Source organism: Caretta caretta, chromosome 8 (genome assembly GCF_965140235.1).
Source record: "Caretta caretta isolate rCarCar2 chromosome 8, rCarCar1.hap1, whole genome shotgun sequence".
Classification (NCBI taxonomy): Eukaryota; Metazoa; Chordata; order Testudines; family Cheloniidae; genus Caretta; species Caretta caretta.
This window is the reverse complement of record NC_134213.1, coordinates 85,084,585-85,106,571: the sequence shown is the minus strand read 5'-3', so window position 1 is coordinate 85,106,571 and position 21,987 is coordinate 85,084,585. Positions and strand designations below refer to the sequence as shown.

The 21,987-nt window shown below is 41.0% G+C and overlaps 1 protein-coding gene across 4 annotated transcripts in view; it reads left to right on the top strand.

The window, feature by feature from the left end:
• Positions 1-21,987, top strand: part of ST6GALNAC3 (ST6 N-acetylgalactosaminide alpha-2,6-sialyltransferase 3) — a 319,905-nt gene that overhangs the window by 75,334 nt on the left and 222,584 nt on the right. The window contains exon 1 of one of the 4 annotated variants that reach the window (XM_075131727.1): positions 5,630-5,706. The exons of the other annotated variants lie outside the window; for them this stretch is intronic. The gene's annotated coding sequence lies outside the window, so the exon portion shown is untranslated. Of the gene's footprint in view, positions 1-5,629; positions 5,707-21,987 lie in introns of those variants that run through there. 4 annotated transcript variants of the gene reach the window in all.

Genomic DNA, 21,987 nt, shown 5'->3' with positions numbered 1-21,987 from the left:
GGCGGTATTACTAGGGGAAAGAGGGAAGAACAGTCACAGTTCATCACCAACCTATTTCATTGTCTGGAGGCAGGGCTTTCAGGCATCAAAGAGGTGAGTCTTGAGGAGGATCTGAAGGAGGACAAGGTAATGGCTGTGTGGATTATATCAGTGACTTTTCCCTCACACATGAGGATCTGTGCAAGAGAGACATGGAAGTGGTAATGGGAAAAGCTGACAGGTGGGTAGTAAAGGCTGGAAAGGTTTCTGGAAGGAAAGCAGGAATCAACATTGTGATAAACTACTAGATCAGCTAGGAAAGGTGAAGCTGAGTCATGAAGGGCCTTAAAGGTAAACTTGTGATTTGATTTGGACATGAAAGGGAATCACAGAGGGGCTGATGTAGTTAGAGCGATAAACAAGGACAATTAACTTAGCAGCAGTATTTTGAATGGACTTGAGTTGAGTAAGATTGTGATAGCCCAGGCCAGATAGGAGGAGGTTGCAATAGTCAAGATCAAAATGATGCGGACTTGAATGAGTTTCATGTGTGTGGACAAAGAGGAACGGATGCATTTAAACATGGCCTAAATGTGTGGGTCTATAGAGAAGTCAAAGATGACACGCAGGTTACGTCTCAGTATAAAAATTCAAGAGACTGTTCTCAGAAATATTTTACAGTATTAGCCCAGCTTTATCAATTATCTCTCACATGTACAACAGATTCACAGAGAGACAGGCAAATCCTTGTTTTTCTTCTCCAATTCATCTGAAATGTCAGGAGACAAATACTGGTTACCTTCATACCAGTTCTTACCATTTGTAGCTATAATGCTGGTACACGTTCGGGGGATAAGACCAGCAATATTTAAGTTTCAATGTAAGGGAAGACCTTCATAATTTTTTTAAGTTGATTGTTTTGTATTTGTGGTTTCATATTTCTGCAGAAGTGTTTTCTTAAATTATCTATATTAGAAAAACACCTTTCAGCAAAGCATTAAATACTCATAGTTTGAATATTTGTTTAGAAACAAGTTATTCCAGCCACATAAAACATTATTTTACTATTTGCTCATATAAATATGTACATACAAAAAAGAGAGTTTATTAAATGATCACAGACATGTAACAGAAAAATCCAGGGTGTGAAAGTTAAAGGTATTGCAAAATGTATTGAAGATTAACATAAGATTTATTTCTTCTGAGCCATTTTGTGTACGGTAAAGGTCATTAATGCACTGGAAAACAATGTTTATTTTTTCTTTAAAGTACCAAAAATCAATGCTTTAACATCAATTAGCAGCAGGAGGACAAATCATAAATATATTAAACTGTTCCTGCTACATAAACCACAAATCTTGTTAGAGAAAAAAATAACACCATCACTGGTAATTTAAAAAAAACCTGCCTTCAGCTCTGGATAAGGATTGGCTGTAGACATATGTTAATAGTCTTGCTGAAGTAACAATCATTTTCTTTTAAGAAAACGAAGCATTTCTGGAACTAGCAGAATTAATTATATGCAGCAGCATGAAGTGGTGGTGTGATTGATAGCCAGAACGGAGGTAACAAAGACTCATATGCCATAGAAGTGCTTGTTAATTTTTCATTGATTCGTGGATCAGCTTTTGCTGATATATATTTGACTGGAAAAGCTCCTCTGTAATCAAACTGAATGTCACCTTTTGACTGTGGCTGTATCATAGGTTGTACCTGTAGGGCACTCCCATGGGGTGAGGGTGGACACCTTTGTCATCACAGATGACCTTCTCTGGCTGTAGTCAGTGCTGTAGAGCCAGTTCAGAGTGGATTGTGGTTCTTTGGTTGTAAGTCTTAGGGAGGTGGTAACCCCTTTCTAGGCATAAAGCCGTGCCAAAATGGTAAGGGCAAACCAAATAACCCTGCAGTCTACAGAACTGTATGGGCTCACTCAGCAGTTCCTCACAAGATAAGAGGTCAGATGCCTCTGTAAAGAGGGTCTGGACCCCTAATTTGTGTCCGAAGGACCCAGGCTGAGTACCCTGGGTTATAAACAAAGAGAGGAAACAAAGTAAAGAAGGTGCCTCTGCTTCAGAGGTTCTCAACCTTTTTCCTTCTGAGTCCCCCCCGCCCTCCTCCCAAAATGCTATTGTTAGGATATAGATATTCAGGCCTGTCTGCAAAGGCCTGTACTTTAAGAATTTAGGTGTATTCTTATCACTTGGCTAGTTCCAGAGGTATAAAAGAATCAAAACCACTGTCTGCCAGTGTAAGGGCCTTCTCTTACTGTGACAGATTGAGGCCCTGTTCTTAGGCTAAGGCCTTTGGCTAAGCAGCAGAGGCAGCCATAAGCTGGGAAGCGACAGGTCACATCCTCACATTCCAAACTAGTCACATTGAAATAAGGTGCTATTGGGCTGTTAGGCACTATCAGGACAGGATTGTATTCCTATCACCTCCAGAGAAAGGGAAGTGCCTAGAAAATGTAAAAGGAAACTTAGTTTGATAGCATCCTGTCTGGCAAGAACTCACTTATCAATACTGGGATGTGAAATCCTCACTTCTGTATTGTCTTGTCATTATAGTTCCCACTTTGCTGTTGTTTGTCTGTATAATCTCTGTCTGGTTCTGTGATTGTTCCCATCTGCTGTATAATTAATTTTGCTGGGTGTAAACTAATTAAGGTGGTGGGATATAATTGGTTACATAATCATGTTACAATATGTTAGGATTGGTTAGTTAAATTTCAGGAAAATGATTGGTTAAGGTATAGCTAAGCAGAACTCAAGTTTTACTATATAATCTGTAGTCAATGAGGAAGGGTGGGGGTGGGGGTGGGCATGTGGGTAAGGGAGATGGGAACAGGGAATGGGGGTAAGAAAATTGGAATCATGTTTTGCTAAAGGGGGAAATGGGAACAGGGAATGGGAGTAAGGAAGTTAGAATCATGTTTGGCTAAGGGTAGGAATGGGAACAGGGACACAGGTGTAAGGCTCTGTGGTGTCAGAGCTGGGAAGGGGACTAAGGAAGGAAACTGGAATCATGCTTGCTGGAAGTTCACCCCAATAAACATTGAATTGTTTGCACCTTTGGACTTCGGGTATTGTTGCTCTCTGTTCATGCGAGAAGGACCAGGGAAGTAAGTGGGTGAAGGAATAAGCCCCCTAACAGCTATAAAAACTCTATGGTCCAAGTGTGCCACAACAGCTGTGTTTCTGTATATAAAACCCAGGGCCAGCATTAGGGGTAGCAAGCAGGGCAATTGCCCGGGGCCCCACGCCACAGGGGACCCTGTGAAGCTAAGTTGCTCAAGCTTCGGCTTTAGCCCTGGACGGCGGGTCTTGTAACCCCAGGCTTCAGCCTCATGCAGTGGGCCTTCAGCTTTCTGCCCTGGGCCACAGCAAGTGTAATGCTGGCCCTGCTTGGCGGACTCGCTGAAACCTGCTCAGAGCCCCCGCGGTGAGCCCCGGACCCCTGGTTGAGAACCACTGCTCTACTCCAGAGTGTCCAGATAGGAGAGGCTCTTCAGCGGTTCTCTCGGTAAGCTGCCCTGTACTGAGCTGGGATCTGCCCTTCTAAGGAGTTACCCCGATCCAGGTTTGAAAGGCCTGAGAGGTGTCCTGGGTTGAAGCTGACTGTGCCCAAAGGAGCTCTTTAACTCCTTCCTGACTGGGGAAGGGACCTGACCCACCATAGGCTGGTAAAAAGGAAAAGAAGTGATCAGAGGGTTTTCAATATGACTCCCTCACATTTAGTTCCATGCTTTTTTCCCCCTGCCCTTTTACAAAGCAGCCAGTCTCAGGCTTCCTGATATGAAAGGGTGGGGCGTAACCAGTTGGTTTTCTTATTATTTGTAATTAAATTGCATGACTTTGGTTCCTCCGTTTCTCTTGGTGGCAGGAGGATGTTTTCTGCTTACCAAAGATTAGCATTTTGGGATTATGGACAAATGGAGACTATCCTGGGTGCACTCTCAGAGGCTTCAGAGTAGCAGCCGTGTTAGTCTGTATCCGCAAAAAGAAAAGGAGTACTTGTGGCACCTTAGAGACTAACAAATTTATTTGAGCATAAGTTTTGTGAGCTACAGCTCACTTCATCGGAGGCTGTAACCCTACCCGGATAACACTTGTGGTTAATCAATCCTTGTTAAATATGAAAGAGATTTAGAGGGAAAGTGGACCTCCCCAGTTAGTTTATAATAACATACTAATCAATTTCTTTATTCTTTTAATAAATCCTGAGGTCGATGTGGATGATAATCTTAAAATGGAGTCTACACATATACTGAAATGAGAATGGTAATATATTCTGTTCCTGGTTTTTTAGGGAGTTGTGTGCAACTTCCACCAGTGTTTAATGGAAGTTATCAGCATAACTTCAGTATCATAAGGTGAGACTGGGTTAAACCCTTTGGATCTCCCCTTTTCATCTTCCTTAGAGTAGAATGTACTATACCCTGCAGCCTGCCTTCCCACCCCATTCCTTTCCCTTCCCTGATTGGCTCGTGCCCAGTTCTTCTTTTCTCCTCTCTGATTTACTGACGGTTTTTTAGATTTATGTGATTTCATAATGGCTCAGCTAATGTCTCTGGTAGGTTTGGTCTGAGATAAGGATGTGGGCTATGCAAACATTTTGTTGTTTTGTAATAATATAGGTAGTTACTACTTGAAGGCTCTTCCTAATTTGCTGCATTTAGGCTTGATCAAAGACTGATATAAACAGACATTATGGCTGGACACATCTGTTTATTTAAACTTATAGTTTAAAGGACTGGACACATCTGTTTATTTAAACTTATAGTTTAAAGGACTGAGTTAGAACAAAAGAACATAATGACTGAGCACAATGCAACCGAATAAAACAAATACTTTTCAGCAACCTCTTTAATTTTTTAGATACTTTCCATTTGGTTAGCAGATGTTTGTACTGTGGTTCTTAAAGCTCTTTTAAAATGTATCTATGCATTTTTAATGCATCTGAAAACCATGATGTCTAGGCGCCAGATACAAATCTCAGATTCACTTTGATTTCTGTCTGAAATGGAATCTATATTTTTTTCACCTTTCCGCCTCCATTTGTTTTGTTATCCAGGAGGACTTTGCTGGTTCCTTAGTTTGCTTCATTAGAGAGGTGGGGAGAAGAGAAACCTGTTTATAGAGATTAATCTTGCAGTGAGCCCTAGATATAATAAGACATGGGCTCATTCTTCTCTTTGGTGGTAAAGAAGTTCACAGCCATGGTTATTCCTACTAACATCCCCGCTGTCTGTTCCGGATTTAGCTTGAGCCAGCTAAGAAAGAAACCTTTTGCCAACATTTTAATCCATGAAGGTCATTCCATTTTGTTTAAATGGCTGTACCCTAGCCACTATTTTTGGATCAGCTCACAAAAGCTTATGCTCAAATAAATTTGTTAGTCTCTAAGGTGCCACAAGTACTCCTTTTACTTTTGGATCAGAATTTTTTAGAAATAATTTCTATATTGGAAATATTCTCTCTCTCTCTCTCTCTCCCCCTCTCTCTCTGTCCCCCCCCCATCTACCTCTCTTCTGAACACATCAATTATAACGTCTAAATCAACTTTGTGTGGTCTTCCGTGAAACAAGAGAACTTTCCTGATGCTGCATGTCAAGAATGATGGATAGCATTCCGAAAACAGACACTGTGCCTCAACCTGCTCCTGCTGAAGTTGATAGCAAAACTTCATTGACTTTAAAGGGAACAGGATTGGCCCTGTATAAACTTCGAGGTATTTGGTAAAACAGTTTCAGAAGTGTATTCTACCAGCTGCAGTAGCTTTAGAATAAAACCACCCATGTGTCCTCATGTTAGACATCTTTTGCTTTGTCCTGCAGAGTCCTGATATCTTAAGTTTTTTTTATTTTAAACTAACATAACAAATGGACAAAAAAGACTCCTAAAACACAAATTATAGGCAATATGTGCAGAAGATACAAATTTTGTATTACATCTTTCACAATATTTTATTGCTTTTTCCTGTGTTTTAATTGCTGCCCTGTGTTTCACCCTTGTTTGGGCTGAGGCTGATGGTTGAGTGGACAGAACTACTAGGTCTTGATCCTGAAAAATATACACATGTGAATAGCCCCACTGAACTCAATGTGACTATATCAAGCACTAGGGAAGGCCTGTGTAGCACTCTAAATTTTCAGGTCAGGCTTCCGTGGGATTATTTCATGTATGCAAATTTACTCACAAGCACAAGTGCCAGCAGGATTGGGGCCCTCATAGGTACCAGTTCCCTTGTCATCAGAGCAATTTGTCATTTTGTTTTCAGAAATGGCCAAATCCCATAATTTTCATCCCTTCCAAATTTCCTATTCTAGTACATGTGGCTTCTGCTAAAACTTCTAGTGATACAGAATGTACTTGAAAGTCCCTTGCTAAAGTCATGCTCTTCTGGTGTAACTGATAAACTGCTATTCTCTGCTGCATTGTAACTTGATGTAATTGGCTTCTCATACGTACAAACACTAGTCACATATTAGTGATGTGACTCTCCCCAAGAGAGGCTTATAAACTGAACATAAGGCATCACATTTAGCAAAGAGCTTGGAAGTACCATATTATTATCAGAACTAGACTTGCACAGTATAGGTCATATTCAAATGGAGCCCTTGGCTGCCAGTGTGTAGTTCCCACTGATGTCAGCCAGGAGCTGTGGATACATCAGAACAGCGTTGGGTCCTTCGAATGTAAGTAAATGTGTACAAACTTTGTCATGTTTCAGTGCTCCTAATGCAATATTATCTCTAACATTTTTATACTGAAAAAGGATAAAATTGCATATTTTGCCTATTATGTCTAAAAAAGAGAACCCCTTGATGGATACCACTCTTTTGTTATCCTGTTTCACTTGCTTTTGGGGAAGTTTTCTTTTCATTGTATTATTTAAAAAAAATTGATGGGAGACTTTTTTTTCTTTTAGTAATATTCAAAAATGTAATGAAATAAATAGCAAAAGTACAAAAATGAATCAAAACCCAAAGGCAGCATACAAACTGAAGTCAATCAAAAGAGGTTGGGAAAAACAGGCAAATTGAAAAGAAGTGTTTATTTTCTAGCTTCTTGGGTTTTTTTTGTGGTAATACTCCTCCAAAATATCCCTCCTTCCATAACTATAAGTGTGAAAATTGTTATAAATAGATTGAAAATGCTTTGTCACCAAAGAGCTGTACAAATATGCCTCTTCATGACATTACTCGTTGCAATTATTATTACTATTGCTACTACTGATCAGGAAACAGGCAGAAAAGGTTAACTGATATTTGCCAAGGCCAGAAAGGGAGAAAGTGAAAAATGTCAGGATTGGAACTCAAACGTTAGTTTGACACCTACTCTAGTGCTCAGATCATTCTTCTCTCCGTGATAACTCTAGAAGAGAAGCCACCCAATTAATCTTCAGTTTTGAAAATCCATGTTTAATCTTTGTGAAGGGTAATAACATTCCTTTTCTATTTGTTGGTATAAAAACATAGCAGATGACTTTATTGGTGCCAATATGTTACAGTTGCATTGATATGTATGTTTTCTGCCCAGAGAGACTCATAGGACTGAAAGGGACTGTGAGAGAGGTCATCTAGTCTAGTCCAGTCCCCTGCACTCATGGCAAGACTCAGTATAGAAGATAGAAGAATGGTTTCCTTGAAAGTAAATCAAATGCACCGAGACTATTGGTTTAAAGCACCAATGTAGGGTTTTCCACCCAGTCTAGCAAAACAGAGTTTGAAATTTGATTAACAGATTTTTTCTTCTAAAAAAATATAGTTTAGGACAGAAAAAGAAGTATGGTCATGGCAAATGGCAAGCTTGGTATTTAGTGTAAACATAAGAACAAACTTTCAAGAGCTGTAATGCCTATCCCTCAGTAGGGGAATTCAGGTACCCTGCTAGCACGTTCTCGCCCAGTCATTTTCTTTCCCTTGTTTTCTAACTGCCCCAGTTTTCTTCAACCAATTTACTGTATCTAACTCAGGATATTGAGCATCGTACTACCAGTACAAACTTTATTATATTTCAGATTTAATGCAAATGACTACAGATATATGGTACTCTGACTGGAAGAAAAGTATTCATCAATCATTAATATATAATAATTTTTCTAAGCAATATGTTATTTTTAATCTTCCCTAGAGTATAAAATAGAAAGACAAATCAGGCATATAAATGTTATGTGCTAAGTGTTACAAAATTAATTCTCAGAAATCCTTACTTGATTATTAATGCCATGTTTTAGAAGGTATGAAAAACATATTGGCATGTATATGACAATGTTAATAGGAAAGGCATTTAAAGAATTTTTTTCTGCAAAATCTATACAAGCATGCCTGATAATGAATTTTTCTTGCACACTATCTAATTTTGAATAGCAAAACATTTATTTGGTTTCACTAACTCCCTGTAGATTCCCAGATGATTCTCTTATCTTTCCCAACTGTGAAACAACATAAAAATACTCGTCTAGTCACCTACTATTATAAAATAGTAGCAGCAAATCTGTAAATCTAAGTTGCAGTAAATGTATAAGATACACAGCTCTTCAAAATAAATTTGTAACCTATAGGGGGGTCTCTGGGTAATTCTGGAGAACTACCCTGGAATTAAATTACATACACTAAATTTCACATATTGGACTCTTTGTCCTCTACCCCAGAACAATTTGGTTAATTTATAATAGGTACTAGCATGGATCTCATGCTGCATTCTCTACTTCAGGGAAAACTCTGGTGAAGTGACTGGGAGATCTGCCTGAATAAAATGACAGGAATGGTCTCCCTATGAGATGTGGATGCCAAAGTAGCCAACAATGCTACCTAGCAATAGGTGGACAGGCTAGTGACATCAGAGAGGGGAAAAAATAGCCTGTTTTTCCAGGAGGGGAAAAATCTTCTTGGTTATTTCTAAGAAATTACTTTCTCATGAGAAGTCTAGAAAGGTTTGAAACTCACTTCCCTAAGGGTTTCCTCTGCCGAGATGTAAATATGTGGGGTGAAATCTTGGCTCCATTGAAGTCAATGGCAAAACTCCCATTTATGTCAATGGAGTCAGTATTTTACCCTAGCTAAGAAAAAGGCTTACTGGTATTAGGTCATCTGTTCCAACTCTATGTTATCACATGGGTGCTACTAACAGTATATTTTCTACCACATATTCCAATTTACTTTTAAAGATTTCTTCAAGAGAAGAGGCTTTCAGATGAGGCCATTAAAATATTGTCTGTCTTTTCTGCATAGACCTAAGGCTCCTATGTCACCTTTCCATAAGCATAAAACTTTGTTCTGGTATCCTGGGTCATAATTCCATCCACCTTCTTCAAATATATTGTTCTGTGTCTTTGCTCGGTATGGCTGCAGCCTCCATTATAGAGATGTCTGTAGTTCAGTTTTGCTCCACAGATATGATCTGTGAGCACTTTGCATTGAAAAATAATACATGCATGTGAAGCACTTTAGCTTGAAAAATAATAGGTGTATGTATAATATTTATTTTATTTCTCTCTTGGAAGACTATTCCACAGTCTAAAATTCTATCTGTAGCCGTGTTTAGGATTATGAACATATCTGAATATCTCTCTTTCATATTTAAGTACAGGTTTTTCAATAGCTATTTTTCACAGTAGCTAAATGTTATCAGAGAAGTGACATGAAAGACCTACTATTCAGTTAATGCTCTTTGCAAATTTCAAGTGTCTCTCTCAGATTGACTTGATCAAAATACCTGGAGCTGGCTTTAAAATAGAATGTTATGTTAGGTCCTGAAAAAGACTTGGACCTCACTTTCTACCAAATCAGCCTCTGTATTCAAAAGGGTTGGCAGTGTAGATTTCTTCTGCGTGCTGTTGCCATGAGTCTGGACTGTTTAGTAACACTGAAGTAGCTTCTGAAGGAAACTGGCTCAAAAGCCATGAGCTGCCTTTTGTTGTTGCCACCATTATAACCTTTATTTCAAAGGCTTTGCAGTAAGAAAATAAAAAAGTTATGCCATCGGTTTGGGTAATGTTTTGCTCCTCTCAACAGTACCCTCGTTGACCTGTGGGGAAGGGGCGGGAATGGTGGGGAGAGAGATGACCAGGCAATTGCAATACACCATGCGCAAAGGCCATGGTAGTAAAGCACATTACTAAATGTCAATGACTACATTTCAGCATTAGCATTCAGAAAATGTCTCTCGGTTTCATGACAAAGATTGGAAAAGAACAGAACGCGGCACATGAATCTGTTGCTGAGACAAAGATCAATGGGGAAAATTTTTTTTTAAATGTGTGAGTCTAAAAACCTTTTAAATCGTCTGTTGGAGGAGAGGGAGAGTTAATAATTAGTTTTGCACTGAGTGTTTGAAAAAACACACACAACTGATGGGTTTTGGTTCCCACTCCCTTCCTGTCATAAAGATACAGGAATGAGTGCAAGTGAAAATATAGAACCCTATCCTGCAATTGATAATGTGTGGGCAGACAGTTATGCCCAGGCAGAGCCCTGATGTCTTCAGTGGCAGCTATGTGTGGGTGCAGCCCTCTGCCTATAGCTGTCCGTTGCAGAATTAGGTCTTTAGTCCATTCTTACTGAAGCCTTCAACTGAGTTATACACTATTTCCTAGTCACCGAGGAGAGCATCCACTGACACCAAAGGAAGTTCTGTGTATGGAGTAATGACAGAAAATAGCCTTCTATCTCACAGTTTAAAAGTAGCCATTCTTCAACAAAAAACTTTCAAAAACGGACTTCAAAGAGAAACGGTAGAGTTACAATTCATTTGCATACTTAACACCATTAATTTGGGCTTGAATAGGAACTGGCTCACTACAAAAGCAAATTTCCCTCTCTTGGTATTGATACCTCCTCATCAGTTATTGGGAGTGGACCACATCCACCCTGACTGAATTGGCCTTGTCAACACTGGTTCTCCACTTGTAAGGTAACTCCCTTCTCTTCATGTGCCAGTATATCTATGCCTACATCTGTAATTTACACTACATGCATCTGAAGAAGTGGGTTTTTTACCCACGAAAGCTTATGCCCAAATAAATCTGTTAGTCTTTAATGTGCCACCGGACTCCTCATTGTTTTTGTGTATACAGACTAACATGGCTATCCCTCTGATACCTATCTCGCAGTTGTTTCTGGATGTCATATAGGCCAGTAAGTGTATTTTGGGTTAGTGTAGCTGAGTCTGAAAGTTTAAATCTAGATCCAGACTTTCCCAAAGCTTTGACGGAGTAGAGATCCAAAGTTCTGGTTTTGGGATGTTCTCTAGTGGCGATCAGTCCGTCAATATGCAGTCTTAATATACGTCGTGGTTCTACTTATCTTTTAACAGTTTTTGGTTTTGATCTTTGTTCAAGATAAGGCTAACTACTGATACTGTCATTAGCAGGAGATAGTTTAAATAAACATCTTGCCAAAAACAAAAGTTAGGGCCATATTTTTTAAATGTGTTAACTGTTAGGTACATAACCCCTGTTTAGGGTCTTAAGTAAGTTGCTTAATTTTCAAAGTGCTACCTCAAAAGGAGCAATGGGTGCTCAGTATCTTTTGAAAATCGACCCCCCGATTTGCAGCCCTAATTATAGGCTGCCAAGTTTAAACATTGTGAGGATAAGTTCTTTATTGTTTATTGTACATGTGATAATGTAATTACAGAATATATCATGAAACATACTCATAAGGGTCTGAATTAAGGTTTCAGAGGCAACCTGAAGGTTAACATTTCCTAATTTTTGAGTGCTTGACTTTGCAACTTAATGTTCTTTTAACACAGGTATTTTTTTTCATATGCACCCAGAAGCCCTAACCCAGAATGGGGCCACATTGTGCTAGGGACTGTCCCAATGAAAAAAAAAAGATGCAGTCCCTGGCCTAAAGCACTAAAAACATTTGGCTTTACATCTGTAGCTATTACAGTTGTGTGGAGAATACCATATATTTTAATTATGTAGATCACACAGTGAGAATTAAATGTGGAGTTTGAACAGTGCTTTTTGTCAATTTGTCCCTAGTCCATTTCCCTTCTACCAGCGCTATCTTAACTCATGCAATACAGCAGCAATAGTGCTTGTGATAAATGGCTGAGTTAAGAGGCAGTATTAGTGTTTGGACAACTCACAAGAGAGCATGCACATATTCTTCTAACTATTTGGAATGTATTAAATGAGCTTTCAGAACCATATGGCAATGTACCTTCGACTGTTTTGGAGAGAATAGTTATCTTTTGAAGCCTTCTGTTCTAATTAGTTACAACTTCTGGGCTGTACCAGTTCGCTGGGAGAATTGCATTCTTACTATTGCTTACGTTTTACACACATTTCTATTGTTCTTGTGGGTGCATTGTTGAGTTTTAATTCTGTGCGTGTGAAATACAGATAGCTTCTCAATTAGTTGCTTTACTTTTAATATCTCCATTTATAATACACAACTCACTTTTGAAATAGTTTCCCCTATTCATTATTGTCAAAAATATTCTCATGGAATTGTCAGGATTCATATTACTGAACCTACCTCAGAAATCTGTCTAATCTGAAATCAATTGGAGACTTCAAGGCACAGCCACAATATAAATTCTCTGTATTTTATTAACAAGCTTGTTTCAGTTGGGAGTGTCTTGTATCTTCAATTCTGGATCCTTCTCCTCAGTTCAGGAGTATATTCTTCTTAAAAGATGCATTGTTAAATAATGGTATTTCCGTGGTCGTTTATACATTTGGAAACAAATACGTTGAAGGCAATTGAATGACGTATGCAACATGAATAAGCAATTGTATAGTTGTGTATGTTTTTATACCCTTTTGCCCATCTCCTTTTGTAGTAGCAAGTACAGTATCACATCCCTAGACTACTATGAGGCTGCTGTTGTGCTGCTCCGTAAACTCCAGTAGAGAATACTCTAAGCATGGCATGGCTTGCACTTCTCTTTCTACTGAAGAACCCAAATGGATCTATCTCCATGATGCATGAATATCCACTTGTCCAGTTAACTGGAGTCTCAAAATTGTTGCACTGTTTACTGAGTCAGCCGAAACATCTATGGTTTCATGAGGGCTGTGTACTAAAATTTGAGCAAATTTCCGCTTCAGGTCTCTCTTTCAAGGAAACACACACTCGTGCAAAAGAATCATTTCTTATTTCTTTTGGAAGATTAAAGTATGCGTGCGTGTGTGTGTGTGAGTGAGAGAGAGAGAGAGAGTTACCTACCACAGGTCCTATTTATCAACAAAGATTTCCATTCTCTTGGTCTCAAAGGCCCCATGCAAGTAGAATAATATAATCCATAATATGTAATCAATCACATTTACAGGTCTAAAGCATCTTTCATAAGAGCACCCCAGAGGGCTGTATCCAGCTATAAAAACACAAATACAATGGAATATTTAACAAGCTAAATCAAACACATTTTTTTTTCAAGCTTAACCTTAAAAATGGTCAGCGAATCACAAAGTTAAAAATACAGAAATTGCATTCTGTAGCTAAGAAGCAAGAAGTACAAATGCACAATCCGTGCAGTTTATGATATGCCTTCATAGCTTTGGAGAGAGAGAGAGAGAGAGAAGATACTCTGAGGCTAAATGGGTGACTTCACCCTGAACAACGTAGCACAAAATGGTCATAAAAGCAGGATGTACCACAGCCTGGTGGTGGAGTGCCAGAATACTGTCATTAACTGTCAATAGTGGAAGCAAACAAAGATAATTTAACATATTGTTAGATGTCATGCTGAGATTGTGGGATCAGAGGCTCAGAATTGAAGAACTTTCCAAAGTTAAACTTGCTCTCTGATTAACTCAGCCATGCTGCATATATTTGTTTTTAAAGTATAAGTAACTAAGGCAAAGAGGAATAGAAAACAGAAGATGCTTAGGACAAGGAGTCTTTGGAGATGGTGGTGGTTTGGGAGCGAATATGGGGCCATCATGGTCATGGCACTATGCTGTTACAGACCAGTCAGCCTAACTTCAGTACCTGGAAAGATGCATATTATTAATCAATTTGTAAGCACCTACAGCATAATAGGATTATAAGGAATAGCCAACATGGATTTGTCAAGAACAAATCATGCCAAACCATTTCCTTCTTTGAGAGGGTTATGGCCTAGTGGATGGCGGGAAGCAGTAGATGTGATTTATCTTTATTTTAGTAAGGCTTTTGACCAAGTCCCATGTGACATTCTTATAAGCAAACTAGGGAAATTTGACTGAGGGGAAATTACTATAAGGTGGTGTGATGGAGTGTACCAGGCCCTTTGAGGCCTCCTGCCAGAGGCCTTGGGGTTCCACAACACCCTGCTCCAGGACAGGAGCAGTGAAGGTGGGTCCTCCAGGAAAGGCTGCAGGGAAACCGCCAATAAGAGCCCAGCAGCCTCAGTTAAAAGGAGCTGCAGTGCCTGAGCAGGTCAGTTGCTGGTTGGGACCTGAAAGATGAGGAAAGGCTTGAAGATTAAAACTCTCCTGGTAAAGAGGCCTGGAAGATAAGCAGGGATAAGACAGAGGGAGCCCAAGGACTGTAACTTCAAGGCAATGGGTGAAGGTTATGGGACCAACTGGGAAGCAAACCAGGGAATGCAGCAGCAACTATTAAGAGAAGCAGTGCATGGCTACTGTATACGGGGGTCCCTGGGACTCAGAGTGGTGGGTGGGCCTAGGGCCCCCCACCAGCCAGTGGGGATGTGACTGAAGTCCCAAAAAGGGGACAAGACTCTTTACTAAAAGCCTGAGAAAGGGACTGGAATTTAAACAGGCCCAGAGATGGGCCTAAGACCCCGGTGAGGGCCAGCCATTTGTTGAACTTTATTACTCCAGAAAAGGTTCATCCACTCATCTATTAACTGTATGACTTAGCCGGAGGTCTGAATCATTGAAGACCCACCTAGTGAGGTCAGCAACCTACAAGGGGTGTCAGGAGTGGGGAAAAAGAGATTGCAGCATTACACCCAGCCAAAGGAGGCACTCACAAGAGGTGAGCTTCCGTCCGTCCCCCCATCACAGGTGGGTACAAAATTGGCTGAAAGACCATACTCAGAGTAGTTATCAATGGCTTGCTGTTTGATATTAGTGGGCTCCTACTGGGGTCTGCCCTGGGTCCAGTACTATTAAATATTTTCATTAATGACTTGGATAATGGGGAGGAAAAAATATTCGTAAAATTTGCAGATGACCCCGAGATGGGAGAGGTTGCAAGCACTTTGGAGGACAGGATTAGAATTCAAAATGACCTTGATAAATTGGAGAATTGGTGTGAAATCAACAAGATGAAATTCAATAAAGACAAGTGCAAAGTATTATACTTGGGGTGGGGGGGAATCAAATGCTCAACTACAAAATGGGGAGTAACTGGCTAAGTGGTAGTACTGCTGAAAAGGATCTGTGGGTTATGATTAGTCACAAATTGAATGTGAGTCAACAATGTGATGCAGCTGCAAAAAAGGCTAATATTCTGGGGTGTCTTAACAGGAATGTCAAATGTAAGACATGGGCTGTGATCGTGTGGCACTGGTCAGGCCTCAGTTGGAGTACAGTGTCCATTTCTGGGTGCCACACTTTAGGAAAGATGTGGACAAACTGGAGAGAGTCCAGAGGAGAGCAACAAAAATGATAAAGGGTTAGTAAACCTTTAAGACCTATAAGAAAATGTTCTCTTTTTTTAAACTGGGCATGTTTAGTCTTGAAAAAAGATGGACCGGATAATAGTCCACAAATATGTTAAGGGCTGTTATAAAGAGGACAATGAACAATTGTTCTCCATGCCCACTGAATGCCGGGAAAGTAAGTAATGGTCTTAATCTGCAGCAAGGGAGATTTAGCTTAGATATTAGGAAAAACTTTCTAACTATGAGGAAAGTTAAGCACTGGAATAGGCTTCCAAAGGAAGTTGTAGAGTCCCTGTCATTGAAGGTTTTAAAGAACAGGTTAGACAAACATCTTTCAGGGCTGGTCTAGGCATACTTAGTTCTTCCTCAGTGCTGGGAGCTGGACTAGATGACCTCTATAGATCCCTTCCAGCCCTACATTTCTATGATTCTATGTAACAACTTTGATAGTGAAGATAGTTGATATCTATTTGGATGGTTGGAAGCTGGGACGCAGGAACATTCCTTTAGTAGCTCAAGAGAAAGATGCGAGACAACTGTCCCTAATTTTCAAAAGCACATTTCAAGATGTTTCCTAGGAAGGATGCAGCTGCTAGAATAATTCTAATTTCCACTCCTTGTAGGTACTTTGTTTGCTTAACTCTGTGTTGTGAGTCTTGCTGGAATAAATAACCAGTCCAAGAACCTGGATGGCCTTTATGAAAGGACTTTCCTTTGAGTTGGCTTTCTACAAATAGTCAAACTCCTCTTCTTAGACCAAAAAGACTTACCTTTTCTTTGTAGGAAGAACTTGGGTCTAGCCCCCATTCCTATATAACTCCCACTGTATCTTCTTAATTTCTTCAGGGTCTGTTTAGTTGTTTTCCGGGCTATTTTATTTAAACCACTGTTTTATGAAAATTACAGTACTTTTGCTTTTTGAAACCATTCTATTAAACATTGTTATGGGTTGGATTAAACCTTGTTGAAGCTCATGGGTGTAAGAGCTGCCCTTCATTTAGGATAAATGTTAGAAACAGCACCTTTGCAGAAGCAGATAACTGAAACAATAACAGCCTCACTCAAAACAAAGGCAAATGTTTTGTGGAGGTTTGTGCTTCTGTGGGTATATCTACACAGCAAAGAAAAGCCCATGGCTGGCCCATGCCAGCAGATTCAGGCTCACAGGGCTCAGCTGTGGGGCTGTTTCAATGTTGCACAGACTTGTGAGCTAGAGTGGAACCCTCCCATCCTGCAGTGTGTCCCAGAGCCTGGGCTCCAGCCAGAGCTATAAGCCCACAGAGCAATGAAACCGCCTCACAGCCTGAGCCCCTGAGCCCAACTTGGCTGGCATGGGCCAGCCATAGATTTTTCTTTGCTGTATAGATATAACCTGTGAGGGAGAGGCAGAAAGCCCCAAGAAACTGAGAAATCACCAGACACAGACACAGAAGCCTTCGTAGTGTAGCCCTGAGGGAAAGCTAAGAAAGAGAACTTTTGGGCCGAGTGCTGGCTAGAAAAGTGCTTGGAGCTGAGAGTAAAGAAACTGTCTCCTGCTACGTTCAGGGAAACAGGACTCTGGACATTCTTTGTGAATAAACAGGATTGCATCAAAGAAATACCTGGTTCCATCATAAATTTCTTCTTCTAATCAATACAACCTAACCTAACATAAACCTCCCTACTTAACATAAATTTTCCTTCTAACCACAGAAATCTGAATTTTGGCGAACCACTTAGCTTGAAAGGTGGTTTGCTTTAATTTCTCATGACCACCTCTAGCAGTATTTTAACATTCTCTATGGAAACATTTGATTTCCTGGTATGTTGTGTAATGTGTTTGCACTATTTCCTCATAGTATGGAGAAGCCGAAAAATAGTCGATGCCTTATACCCTCTTATGGTTTGTAGTGTGACCTGAAGGACAGAGATATAGTATTGCACACACAATCAAACAACGAAATCTCTTTTGGAGGTGTGTGTTGATTAGTGATTGTATGGCTGACAGATGTTTGTGATGTCAACCTTGTTGACCTTAATCAAACATTACTAACACACATCAACTTGTCATTCTGCTTGTTAAACTACTAACTCTGTAAAGAAATCTGTCTGGAAACAAACAAACAGGAGACCCACACACAGCATTTAAAATGAATAAAACTATAACACACTAAAGAGGAAAGAGACAAGGGAAATGGTGGGAAACAAGGCATCTCTTGAGAGGCTGCCATCTACTGAACCCACAGACCTCATGTCATGGTGCAGAATGAACTCTTGGTTCTGACATCTGCTCTTCTTTGCTTTGTGGCAGGTAAGAAACAACTTCTATACTAAATCAAACTAATGGCAGACCCTATGGCTTAGCTCTTTGTTGGCACAGCAGGGATGGATAGGACTTAGTGGAATTCCCTTAAAGTCAGACAAACAGGTGATCTGGATGGGTGAAGATAATGACCCATTAGCTAAATGACCATGTAATGACTGTTGCTATCTGTAGTGTCTTCACAGTGCTGTTCCTAACTCTCCTCTTGGTGTGCCAGCATGGGCGGCCGGTGACCCAGCCATTGGGGGAGCCCTCCCCTTGTGCCCAAGGCCCCAACGCTTCCCTTCTGCCCCACTCCCCAGGAGCCCAGAGCACCCCCACTGCGGCCTCCAGCCCTGGTGCGCCGGGCAGCGCAGCCGCAGCACCAGTACCAGCCGCCCTGGCTCCCTGCGGGAGGCAGGCCAGCCAGCTAGGGCAGAGTGTTGGGAACTGCAGGAGGGGGCCTGGGCTGGGGGCGGAGCATGGGCGGGGCCACGCTAGGTTGTTTGGTGAGGCACAGCCTATCCCTGCCTAGGATACCCACTGCCCATGTGTGCCAGTCTTTGTGTTTGTTTACCGGGGAGGCCAGGATTACTACCTTAGCTTCTTTATTCTTCACAATATTTTTCAGCCTGCTTTGCTCTTTACCTTTTTGTTTGCATGCATGTTTAAAATGCCTGAATCAATGTTATCAGCAGACTTGTGTCTCCCCTGCAGAAGACAGTCTATTTCATTTGTATACTCACTTAGCCCCTGGGAATCCTCCCTGTGGATAGGTGTCATTACGGTCAGCTCTGGCAAAGATCATCAGAAGTATAGGGCTTTTCGCCCTTAGGGGCTGTTTGTGTCCAGTGATATTCTAAGGAGTGAAGTAGAAGAGGCATAGTTCCTGTATCATGATTAGGCTTTGTGGCAGCTTGAAATGTTGAGGCCCATTAAGTTTTTGCAGCAATTGAAAGTTTTGCTGGAACTAGTCTTAAGGGTATTTTAAAGAAGATATATTTGGTGTGTAAATACAGCAGAATTCTGAAGTCTTATTCCGGTTAGAAATGTCTTTTCTCACTTGAATTATAGTGATACTACACTAAAAACTCTTGATCTAATTTTGGTAAATAGTTCAGAGGCAGAGTTCAGTTTTAGATGAGATTTTCAGAATGCAGTGGCTCATGAAGCAATCTTGGGGGGGGAAGATTGCCAATAAAGTCTACCTTATGGTAGTTCATGAAAAATTCAATCATTGTTTTGAAATGATGATCAGACATTATTTTCCATAACAGACCATGAGTTTCCAGATGAAGAGAGTAAGTATATAAAAATTAGATTAAATAGAATTTTTCCCCATTCAGTCTGTTTTACTTTACAACAATGAATAGAGGCTCTTCTGCTTTCTTTAGAGTTTCTGTATATAATAGACATTTAAAGCCAAGGAAATTGTAGTGGTGGAATAGCACTAATATGTTTGCCTGGGAGTTTATTTAGGATGAACAAACTATTTCGGACAAAAATAAAAATCCTTCTGAACCTTTACCCCAAACCCAAACGGACCTGAAACTGGGTGCTATCCGCAGTTGTCAGTCTTCTCCAAGTATTTGTATCGTAGCAGGTTGTGCATGCACAGGTCCCTGCATACTGTTCCAAGACCAAGGTGATGGAGTTCAGGGAGCACGTGACAAGGGCTGTCTGACTGCAAACGGCACCCGCTATGAATAGAGACTGCCTACCCTTGGTAGGGGGAGACCAGGGTCAAGGAGGGATGGGGAAGGCTCCAAACCATGGGTTCTCAGACTTTTTCTTGCTGAGTCCTCCCCTCCCCTCAACATGCTATAAAAATTCCACAGCCCACCTGTGCCACAACAACTGGTTTTCTGCATATAAAAGCCGGGGCTGGCATTAGGGGAATGGTAAGCAGGGCAATTATCCGGGGTCCTATGCCACAGTGGACCCCACAAAGCTAAGTTGCTCAGGTTTCAGTCCTGCCTGATGGGGCTTGAGCTCAGGCTTCAGCGCTGCCCCGGCAGGACTCCAGCTTTCTGCCCTGGGCCTCAGCAAGTCTAACGCTGGCCCTGCTTGGCAGACCTCCTGACACCTGCTCATGGCCTGCCCAGGGGGCCATGGACCCCTGGTAGAGAACCACTGTGCTAAACAGTAGCCAGGAAGATGTGTGCTTCCCCTTCCCAGCTGGAAAGCTCCTGGTCTCCAAGTCTGTTATCTTGAGCCTTTTGTATATTCTGTTGCTCAGAAAACCCACCCTCAGCAAAGGGATGGGGAATGTGACTCGAAGGTATGACTGTTGTTTGGACTGCCCTGGGGCTTATAAGGAGGAAGAGGCAAATTGCTGTGACTGACCTTGGAGGGAGAGTTTGTTTGCCATGGAAGGGCTGTAGCGTCCATGCAGGGTCCAGAGAGACTTAAAACAAAGAAACTAAGACCGGCAAAACAAAACTGGTCATTATTGTGGGACATCCCCCTTAGCACCCCAGCTAGGTAATTTCTATCTAGGGAATCACAGACAATTTGCACATTGCCTCAATTTCCTGACTCCTGGTTATACAGGTGAGTTACTCCCGCTTCGTACAGAAGTAAGTCTTCGTTGGAAGTCAGGAGAGGAATTTAGTCATGAGACTTTTGTGTTGGGCACTACAACATTAGGACAACTCTCTCGTATTGGCACTAAGTTGACATGTCTGACTGTGCAGTCTTTGGCTTCTGAGTGAATAGTGTTTATTCCGTTACTGACTTCTGCAGCAACATATCCTTTCTGCTGATACGATCAGGCTCTTATGAGTTATACGATCTATAACATTCTCTGATGTGAAATACCTTGGGAAAGTGGATAATTTACTACTGTATGCAGCCCTGATGTTTTTATGTCTTAGTCTTGTATTTGCAGTACTGAAATACGTGGGATATATGGGTTGCTACTCAAGATGTAGTTTCAGCTCAAGATGTTCTCCTTCTTGTCTGGGTTTTTCTGTAGATGAGCCTGAAGCTGAAACCTACATCTAAACACTTCCAAACTCTGGAAAAGTTCAGAGCTAGTTTAAAAAAAAATAAAAATCTAGAGCCAAATTTTGGAGTTTGGCGCTATCTCTTTTCCACGTTAGCACTTACCTTCTATGCCATATTATAGCTTTCTTTGAAAGTGGGTTGCATTAAACTGAATAGTGGCACTTGAGCAGATGTGCAACCACATGAGAAAATTTGGCGGGTAGGGGTGAACTTAAAGTGAAAATGCAAGAGTCTGAAGTACATCGGTAGGACAGTACAAAGTTTAGGGTTGGGAGCATTTCGCTGCTGGTCTCTCAGTGGCGCTGTGTCTATGTATTTGAGGTGGCATACACCCACTGAAGAGACATGCATTTCAGAACTTGTAGTCTCTTATCTGGCAGTAGTATCCAATGTTTTTTCTGAATTGCTCATGTCCTAAGTGCTTCAAAATCCTTGGTTGCTCCCTATTCACTAGATGGATATAACCTCAATATTTGAGAGGAATATTACCGTTCCTTTTTATACTGTTTATTCACAAGTCAATGGTATTACTATAAAGCCAGCAGTTCTTGGCCTGGAAAAATGTAAACTCTTACAAATTTGTTTTCCTGCCAAAAAACACCTGGGGGATAGTTCCTAGCAAGATGCAATTATCTGAATAAAGTAACTACAGACTCAGGGCCAAATTCAGCCCTGATAGCGAGGGTTCTACCCATTATTGTAGAACAGACCCAGAATCTGTAGCAACCTGCATGGATCTTAGCGGGAAGAGCCCAGGTTTCAGGAGGGAAAAGTTTAGAGAAGAGCAGGATCGGCTGTAGGCACGAGCAAGGCAAGCACGTGCTTGGGGCGGCACAATTCCAGGGGTGGCATTCCGGACATTCTTCTTCTTCTTCTTTTTTTTTTTTTGCTTTGGCAGTTGCACTCTTGGAGCTTGGGGTGGCAGAAAACCTAGAGCCGGCCCTGGAGAAGATTCCAGGAAGTCAGTCTGTGTGTGCTGGACCTCTCACAAAAACAAAACCTGAATCTCTTCTGGTTTCTGGCCTGATGTGAAACTCTGAGATTTCGGTTTGTAACGAGGCAGATTTTACCTGGTGTGAGAGATTTGCATGGCTCTAGTTACAGGTTGGAAGTGAGGTCCATTTGCAGAGGCTGGGTGTAGTA